The 10,727-nt window shown below is 36.0% G+C and overlaps 1 protein-coding gene across 2 annotated transcripts in view; it reads right to left on the bottom strand.

Annotated features, from left to right (window-relative positions):
- SPAG6 (sperm associated antigen 6) overlaps positions 1–10,727 on the bottom strand; it is a 73,793-nt gene that overhangs the window by 62,398 nt on the left and 668 nt on the right. The window lies entirely within an intron of this gene.

Raw genomic sequence — 10,727 nt, 5'->3', positions numbered from 1 at the left:
AAAAAAAAAAAAAAAAAAAAAAAAAAACACAATTGTCCCTGACCTCAAGGAACTCATAAAGGGGTCATGAGAGATAAACAACACATTATGATGTGTGCAACTAAAGGAACAGAGGATGCTTTGCAAAAACACAGTAGAGCATCTAACCCAGGCTTTGAGGGACAGAGGGAAGGTGCAAAGGCTAATTGACATCTAAATTGAGATCTGAAGGCTCTCAGGCAGATTTTCTGCTGAAAAAAATTGGAAGGCGTAGGGATTGGAGAGAACTCCAACCAGAAGAAACTGTATAAATGAAGCTCAGAACCAAAAAGAGTTTGATATGATGACAAAACTGAGAATACAGTTTGACTTTAGTACAAGAGAGGAGAGAGGAGTTGGAGAAAGAAGGCTGAGATGAACAGAGAGAGGCAAAAGTCCTGAAGGGTCCAATGAACTGTTTTAAGTATTCTAAATTTAATCTGAGCATTAATGTCAGTGCCGTGACAGATCAGATTTGCACTTTGTACTGAAGCATCTCAGATTACACTGGGGGGAAAGGATGAAAAGAGAGAAGACCACTTAGGAAGCTATTATAGGAACCTAGGCCAGATGTGAAGATAGCCTGGAGTACAGTAATGGCAAAAGGGAAAGAGAAAAGTGAAAGGTCTAAGGAGATATTTAAAAGACAAACTGATTATTGTGAAGAAGACGGAGGAATCACTGATACTTCCCAGTTTCTGGCTTGGACAAGGGCTGCATGATTGTTGCAGACTGTTGAAGAAGCCATGATAAATCTATACTGGTCTGAAATGTAAAGTGGGAGGGGTGACGTGGCAAGGGATAAAGCTGGAGAGGTTGGTTGGGGCCAGATAAGTTTAGCTATAGGTTAAATGAAGATTTCTGTGATGTTGTTCTAAGAGAAATGGGAAGCTATGGGGAGCTTTATTGTTTGCACTACTCATTCTCAGGGAAGTAAATAAATGGAAATGAAGACTTTGAATAATTCCCAGGCCCACCATGTGTGGCTGGGCAGGCTGCATACTGCACAAATCCAGGGGACGCCATTCGCATAGACCATGATATAAATGGCACTCCCGAAGTTGTGCAAAGCACAGTAGCCATCCTTGATATTTATGTGGTTCTCTATTTTATGTGAATAAATCTTACCTCCTCAGTATAATAATGAACATCTCTAGAGCAGTGCTTATGTTTTACACTTTTCTTCTATTTCTCAAATTACCTAGCACGGTTCTGAACGCACATCTAACTCTTATTGAAACACTTTGTGGTCTTGACTTTCTATAGAGACCACTATCCACTTGGATTTTACTATTACAAGCACTACCTACTCTCCTATCACAGAGTAATTCCAATTACACTCATCAGCTTTACTCTGATTTTAGTTTTTTTTATTTCTTTAACAAGTTATTACATTTACATGTCTATATTTTTACTGAAGCAAGTTTTAGGACACTGATGAGTTTTAATGCATGTTCTCATTTTCCTTCACTGGTCATTTTTCACTTGAAAATATTTGTGTTCCTCCCTTGCTTTTCTTTAGAGAAGAATTTTCAGGCCTTGATTTGATTTCTTTCATCCTCTATGATTATATACCTCTGGCCACTATTCTTTCATTTGATTAAGAATTAGTAAATTTTGGTATCACATATCTATTTGTCTTGCTTTCTGTGAAACACTTTTTCACTGCCATAACTATAAAGTCAATTATGATTTTAGGTGTTATATCCCTTACAACACACAAAGATCCTTATAATTTATTTAAATGGTCAGAATGAATCACAAAATGTATATATAGTCTTTTTTACATAAAATTCAATTGTAATCATAAATGATTCAAGAAACTCTTATGATCAAGGGTAATATATTTTCTCCTTTTAAATTTATTCTCATTAACTTCAGTATCCTCTGAATTTTGTTTGGTGATTCACTGTCAATTCAGTCATTTGTGAGTGAAGGACTACCACACCTGACATGTCACTGTTGAGTGGGGAGGGGTGAGAGGAAGATGAGACAGAGATCACTGACCCTCTCACTGGCAGCCAGCAACTCTTCTAAGAGGGCAAGGAAGCACAGTATGTACTCACTTATTTAACATATACTTCTAGAGCATCTCCAGGCACTCCTCTAAAAAAAAATCTACAAATATTAACCCATTAATCCTCATTACAATCCTACCAGGTAGATGCTATTTATAGCTCGGGAGTCTATGTCCTCCTATTTCTCCAATGTCAGTCACCCCATTTACCAATGAAAACTGGCCTCTGTGCTAGGTTTAGAATGCATACCATCTCTTGAATTCACATGATTCTGCCATTAACGTTACTGTAGGTCTCTTCCATGATTACTGTATTAAACCGAAATTCCACTGATTTGTCCAGTGCAACTGTGACTCTGGACTAGGTCACTGCCCCCACCATCTATATGGGAGATTTATACTGAGTGAGTATGTAGAGCATAAAAGTTATGGCAAGTTCAATTTACATGATACTTCAGATAAAAATGATTAGAACTTACGTGTTTATAGTTAACGTGAAGAAATATAAAATGGGCTTTTAACATAGTTTCCAAATGAACATGTAAGTTCCACATATCCAAGCCTTTATTTTCATTTCAGATCTCTCTCCTGAGCCCCAGAGCCCTATCTATCCAAACTGCTTACCAGAGTCACTGGCACATAGATCTCCCAGACACACGTCAACCCCAGCACTGTTACAGAGTGAAATCGCCATTTCCCCCGAGCTGTTTGTATCCCTTCTCCATTAATGAAGAGTGCTAATTTGCCTAAGTAACCAGAAGCCTTGGAGTCATTTTGTTTGTTTCTTTGTTTCTTTCTAAAAGTCATTTTATTGTGAAAGCATGAAGGACTGCCTTTCATCAGGCAACAAGTTTGCCATTCCAAAGCTGTTTCAACATTTATTGAGTGCCTATGTTGTACTGGACCCTCTGCCAGGTGGATGGCTGTAACAATTTTTAAAAACAATATTATTGAACTATACTTAATTTACAATGTCGTGTTAGTTTCTAGTATACAGCAAAGTGATTCAGATATATGTGTGTGTGTGTGTGTGTGTGTGTGTGTGTGTGTGTGTATCCCTGTGCTATACAGTAGGACCTTGTTGTTTATCTATTTTATATATAGTAGTTTGTATCTGTTAATCCCAAACTAATTTATCCCTCCTCCACCCTCTTTCTTCTTTGGTAACCATAAATTTGTTTTCTATGTCTGTGAGTCTGTTTCTGTTTTGTAGTTTTGTAAATGAGTTCATTTGTATCGTATTTTAGATTCCACATATAAGTGGTATCATATGGTATTTGTCTTTCTGTCTGGCTTACTTCACTTAGTATGATAATCTCCAGGTCCATCCATGTTGCTGCAAATGGCATTATTTCATTCTTTTTTTATGCCTGAGTAATATTCCATTATATATATACCACATCTTCTTTACCCATTCATCTGTCTATGGACATTTAGGTTGCTTCCATGCGTTGGCTATTGTGAATAATGCTGCTATGAACACTAGGGTACATGTATCTTTTCAAATTATAGTTTTCCTTGGAGTCATTTTGAACTCCTCTCTCTCCTCACCTGCCCCTGCCAGCCCCCTTCTACTAAGTCACAAGTCCGACAGACCTCTTATCCAGCATGACTGCTATAGCAAAAATGGATACCTGGTCTTCCCAATCCTGTTTCAATCCCCTCCAATCTATTCTCCACACCACTGTGAAAATCATCTCCCTAAAACACAAAATGAATCCCTCCATCCCTCTAGTTAAAACTTTTCAAAGGTTTTTCAAAGGTTTTTCAAAGGCTTTAGGATAAATCCAAACTTCAGATGAGGTCCTTCATAATTAGGGCTGTTTTCCTCTCCAGCCACTGACTTGCCTCTCTCTTGTCCTATTACCCCAAGAAGTTCCAGCCATACCTAAACATCTGCCTTTTCTATCAAGTACCATCTTTTCTCTTGCCTATTTGCCTTTGCACATAATGTTCCCTCTACCCAAATGCAGTTTTCCTCTCCCATTTCTTCATCTAGCTAACTCCTAAGAAATTAAGCACAGATAACCCCTCCTCCTAAAAGTCTCCCATGACCAGCACTCCTCATTCCTAAAACTTGATTAGGTACCCTTCATATGTGTCCCATATGTCTATATATCAGACACTTATCAAAAAGTATGTATTTATATATCTCACCATTAGCAAATAAGCTCCTTACGGGCAGAGTCTATGCCTTCAATTTTTGCATGATCAGCATCTAAGCATGCATCTGGCACTTGGACACTCAGTAAATGTTTGTTGAATGATGAATGAACAAACTCTGAAAATTAATGTGCAATTTTCTCTTTTTAGGTAAATTTTAGCTAAAATAACAAAATGGATAAAGTGTTCATAGTTCTTTTGTTAGGTACACGAGGTCAGGTACATAAGTGTCATTATTATAAATTCATAAAGCTTTAAGGAACTCAAATGAGTCATTTAAACTATCCCCTCACCTAAAACCACCCCACATACATATAATTCTATTTTAATTTAAAGTCTTCTAGAGAGCTGCAAATTTTAAATTAGTTCTGTCTTCTTCTGTCAATGTGTTTTCTCTTTTACAATATATACCTATTACACCCATCTTCCTGGAGAAGATTGGAATGTTTAGGAATGGGGTCAGTATAGAGAATAAAGAGGACAGTTCTAAAAGGACTGTCTGCTCCAAGAGGTTTCATGGGTAATATGTGAAGAGGAAACTTTTGGAAGGCAATCAGTTCAAAAATCTATCTTCAGATGAAATTCTTTGTTTTAATCATACTCTACCTAGTTTACTTTTTTTTGAGACAGTTTACTCTAAAAGATATGGATACAAAGTTAATAATTAAGAGCCATGGAGTGGAGATGGGGGCTGGTTATTTTTTAAATCAGAAATATAGTGATAGTTGCTACAGCTGAACTCTGAACATAGCACTGAGTTTTGTGGCAGCAGAAGTAGAATGAGAACCACTTTGTGAAATAAAAGGAAGCAGGAACAAATTTTTTTTCCCTGAAATCATACCTAGGCCTGACTTGAAACATAATAGTTAATAAAAGATTGGTTGAATAAAAGAGTGTATCTTTGTATTAAAAAATTTAACAGCAAAATGGACATCTTCAATGATAGGTTTTTAAAGTTGTGGGAAAGTCTAAGTATCTATTTTTAAATAAGCCCTCAAAAAAAAAAAGAGGGACTTTTAGAGTTATTAGACTAATTCTACAAAGACATTTTTATAGAAAACTAATGTAATCTAGTCTACTTACATAATATAATAGTGATTCTAACTTGACACAGAGATACAACTCAGAATATATGGAAAAGTGGAGAGAGATCATTTCCTTTGGAGACACAGGCACACATACACAAGCACAAATATTTGTTTTCACCTAGATTTTTTAACAGAACTTGAATAAACAATAAATTTCAAATTGAGCCACCCTTATAATAGAAAACTGGGGTGTATGGCAAAACCAATACTTCACTTTGAAAATTAGGGAAGTCTGACTTGTGTTCAAATGGGCCATTCCACCCACTACAAGACAAGGCCAATTTGTTTTCTCAAGGTATGGCCCTGGATTTCTCCTAGGGCCAGTAAATCTACTCAGTAGAAATCCCAAAGTTCTGCCCCCAATGAACATGGAAGAAAAGCCCTTCACACCAAGTGTGATTAAATAAAGAACAAAGGGAAGCGTTGAGTATACACTCACATCAACGAACCAACAAATACCAAGGGCCTCCCTCTTCCCTGTACTCTACCTCACATGTTCTCAAAACACCCAGGAGAGCAGGCAGTCAATCCCAGGGCAGCTGGCCTCCCTGGGCCCTGAGGAAGTCTCCTGGGCACTCTTCCTGGTAACAGTAGGTCTCAGTCCAACAACTCTCTCAAGTACTCTATTGGTTCTCAACTTCCAGTGGATTACACACTTTCCCCAGGTGATTTTAATTTTTTTTTTTCCCCAGGTGATTTTAAAGAGCTTCTGGTTTGATAAGACTTTCCTTAGAAGCCAGAGGAAACCAAAAGGTCTTCTAGGGCTCTGAGGCCAGTTTAAGCCCTAAATACAACTTCCACTCCCTCAAACCTCCAGGTAGTTACCAATTAAAGTTAGTCCTCTGCATCTGGGCCTCCACTCAAGATCCCATAATGGTACTCAACGAGACCTCAAAAGCAGTTATGCACAATTACTGGACAGTCACTGGTACCCAAAGGCCTAAATAGATGACTTGTTTTAACAGCTAACACTGAGGTTTATCTGGAACTCCTAGAACATCTAGGAATAGTTTCCTGATACCTCTGAGGTAACACAGAAAGAGCACAAGGTCAGACAGCAATTAAGAAACAGGTCCTAGTCCCAGTTTGGCCACTAACTCACTTTGTGATGAGGGCAATTATCCAACCTTCTTTGGGCTTTAACCACAGTGAACAAGATACCTACTCTACTTACCTGAGCTGTTATAAGAATCTAATCTTCTAAGAGATGTGAAAACACTTAGAAAAATAATTACTCCTTCCTTCATTCTATTTAAACATGTTGAACATCTGCTCTATGCTAAGCATTATGCTAGGCATGAAGTTTACATCTGGTAGAGAAAGCAGAAACTAAACCATTACAGTTGTGATAAGGACTATGAAAGAGAACTATTAGAAGCAGGGAAAGATAAATCAATAAACTCAACCCGCTGGGAGGGCTCAAGGAAGGTTTCCCTGAGGAATCTACATCTGAACAGAGCCATAAAGAATGAGTAGGAATTAACCAGGCAAAGAAGTGTAGGAAAAGGTTCTAGTAGTCAGAGGAGCAAAGGTCTTGAAAAAACATTCAACGAATGTAAAGTGCTTTTAGGAAACACTAAAATAACTTTTCAAAAACATTTAATCTATGACATTGAAATGTAACCCCACAATCTGCCATTTCAAAAACCCACTCTTACAGGTTTATCTACAGCTTGGATTTTTCTTTTTAGTCATCAAACTCTTCCTAAGAAAACAGTGAGATCCCAGCCCTGGTTGCATTATTTTCTACTTATGTACCAATGCTTAGATAACAAAACAGATAAATGTCCATGTAGGAACAACGATTTGGGACACAGAATAAAATTCTGAAAAATCTTGTTTTTAGGACATATTGGTAGGTGCATAAAAATTCAGAATTTTTATAGCTCCCTGGAACATTTTCCACTTAAGTATTTGGGAAAAAAAGAAGAAAGAAAGAAAAAAAAAAAGGCCTCTATCCCTACCCTATCCTTAAAGAAAAAGTCAGTGCTTTGAATTAATTATCATACATTCAGAAGTATAAGGCTCCTTTTATATTGGCAAATACATCAAATTTAAATGGCATAATTGCTTAAGTTTTCTGAAGTTGCTTTACTAATTATCTTTTCAGTTCTGATATCCTTTGGAACAATAGTTTTTGTAGGAGAATCTCGGTATTGTACATGTACCTCCCAGGATGTGTTTTAAATACATTATAAATGTTTACTACAGGCTTTTCCTTCTCATAGCAAATTGAAGTTCTAGATCATTAATATGAAGATTTTCACCCTGCCCCAGACACATGCAATTTAAAATCATTTTATGTCAACATATATTACTTATTTTCTTGAATTATGAACCAAATAAATTGCCTCAATTTGGAAATTAGCTTCATACAGGTGCATATTTAAAGTGATAGGCAAACTTTTCTATTCCTACTCTTCTGAAAATGTGCATAACTATGATTTGCCATGTTTACTGTTTGGCTATATATAGGTTACAAGCATAATATTACAAAGTATTATTTTAAACTTTACCCCCACTTTTCTTATATAAATAGCTGCTTCAGAAGAAGTTTATTTCGTGCAGCTAAGCAGTTTAAAAATCATGTTCTTCAGGCTTTTACTGGCTTATTTTAAAAGACCTTCTAAACAACCAAAGAGTGGCCTGGTACTCCAATATACCACAAAACACCTTTCTTATATTTTGTAATTAAACAACCACCTCCAATTGCTGAGATTCCACAGTTGGTACAAGTAACGATGTATTATCACTACCACTGAAGTCATGTGTTATTATTCAAAGAGGTGAAATATCCAAATTCATTTTTAAATAGCTGCAAGATGTAATGGCTCCAACATATAGGGTTTGAGGGAGCATAAAGAGGTTTTACTACAAACATTAAACTTTTTAATGTTTTCATGTATGTCCTTTTGACTTAGAAAGAACAAAGTCTCAGTGAGGAAAAAAAAAAACTCTAGGTTATAGACACATTGTACACAGTTCTTTCTAGTAACAATTTTGATTGGAACTCAAACTTATTTTTGTCCAAATACTCTGAAGAAGATATCTTGCAACACTTTGTTTTATAATTACTTTGGACATATTTAATAGAGCAGATTCTCTCATTAGCACATCAAAAACACAATGAGAAAGATCAGAGATTTTAAATGAAATAAAACTTCATTGATAACTTTCACCTTTAAGATTCCTTTCACACTGAATGAATTTAAAAATTCTAAACCAGTAAACTACTGATTTATCATGATACCTATATGGAAACTTTTTTTCACATTATTTTGGATCTATGATATATATGTATTTAAACAGTTTATTAGGGAAGACAAGTGAGAAAACAAAACCCTCCCAGGTATGTAGACAGTATGTCAAAGTCAGGAATAAAATGCACTGGTATCTTATGATACCAAAATGAAGTCACTTGACTGAAAAAAAAAAAAAAGCTTGATCAAAATATATACTTTATGTACACATATTGTGGCTCATTCAAAAGCATTTTTAAATCCATGGTGATGTTTTAAAAATAAACCATTTAAATGGTTAAGTTGACTATTAAGAGAAGTTTTCATAACAAAGCTTACAGGGGTTTTTTAAATTAAAAGAATAAATATATTGGAATACTCATCTGTCCCTATTTAAAGTTATTAAAGGGGAGCTTAAGTTGAATTTAGATAATATGAAATACATTAAAATAAGTTCCTCAGGGGAAAGAAAAATCTTACCATTCCATCAAGATATTAGGCAAGTGCAGATAACTTCAAAACATTAAGTTATATTCCTTTTGTATTGCATTCCTTCATAAGCCAGACCATAAGTGGAAATAGGTGGCTATTTAAGAATGCCATATCTAAGTCACTTATACTTTGGTGATGACTTAGCCTGTTTGGATTGATTAAATTCCACAATATATTCTACATTGTATACTTATGGGAAGAGATAATCTGTCACTATTACACTAAAACATGATATTCTGTATCTTAAGAGTTATCTGTACATCCATATTTCAGTATCAAATTTATAAAAGAATGTCAATCATTTTCCCTTTTTAAGAAATCATGTTTTAGTTTAGCTGTATACATACTGTCCAGAAAATTAAATATTTGTAAATAGCAAGTGTCCATTCACGAAGGCCATTGAGTAGGACTGAAAGGGAAAAAAATCCAAAAATAAGCGCATTCAAAAAATGTAATATGCTCTAATGAAGTTAACATGGTCAGTATATATGAAACTCTGTGTGTCCAGCACTGTTCTGGGCACTGTGAGGAGTATACGTGCATGCATACAAGCACACACACACGTGCAGAACAAAGAATATGAATTCACATGAAACAACGGTAGAGCAAAAGACTATAAATTCTGAAATTTTCAAAATGGAGAACAGATTAATGGTTGCCCAGCATTAGGAACAAGAGGGAGATAGGTGTGGCTATAAAAAGGCATCACAAGGGATCCTTGTGGTGATGAAAGTAGTATCTTGACAATAGTGGTGATGGATACACACGGTATAAAATTGTATAGAACTAAAAGCACACATACACTTAAAGTACAAGGAAAACTGAAAAACTGTTGGATTTTTATCAATATTCTGGTTGCGATATACTACAGTTTTGAGGTACACTAGCTCTCTATATTATTTCTTACCACAGCATGTAAATCTACAAATATCTCAAAATTAAGTTTTTTTAAATGATTATAAAATACACTTTCCCTATTCTAAATACATCCCCCTCCCAAAATAAAAACATGCAATAATAAACACCAGAATCCCTCCCAGTGACAGAAGAAATTGCCAGCTAGGTGCAGTAGTAATTCCCTTCAAAGAAACACAGAGTAAACAGTATGTCTAAACATTCTTGCCCCGAAATATGTTCTGAATTTTCTTCAAATCCGTGTTAATTTAATGAGTTTTAAAGATCACATCCCATAAATTGAAGATTTCTCATGACACAGTAGCAATAAAATTCTACCTTCAGATGGTGGTGGAATCATCCTTAATCAGAGACAGAGACGAGGGGAGGGTACCACCATTTTCTTCTCTGTTTATGTTAAAAGATAAGCAAATCACACACACAGGCACACACTCTTCCTCTTCCTGTAGAGTGTACATGAGTTCGGATCGAGACGTGGAATAACAGCACCACAAGGATTTCTCAAAGCTAGGTCTCTGCCTACTTGGAATCTCTTGGAAAATATTCAAGCATATCTTTGCTCTTTCGCTAATGCAAGACAAGAAATAACGGGTCAACTGCTCTGGAATTCCTTTGGTGTGAGAAAGTCAAGTCGAAGGTGATCAAAGGCAGGGCATCCGGATAAAATGGGTTTGATTAGGGTAGATTCAGACAACCTGACATTTGCTTGGTTGCGATAAAGATGGAAATAGGGACGTCGGGTCCCTCTCACACCAATCTGGAAACTTGACCCGCTAAAGAGATCGAACGCTTCTA

The sequence above is a fragment of the Aethalodelphis obliquidens genome, unplaced genomic scaffold (assembly GCF_003676395.1).
Source record: "Aethalodelphis obliquidens isolate GAN/ISIS:26980383/991018 unplaced genomic scaffold, ASM367639v1 scaffold23, whole genome shotgun sequence".
NCBI lineage: Eukaryota > Metazoa > Chordata > Mammalia > Artiodactyla > Delphinidae > Aethalodelphis > Aethalodelphis obliquidens.
The sequence above is the reverse complement of the archived record's forward strand: the minus strand, read 5'-3'. Positions and strand labels throughout refer to the sequence as shown.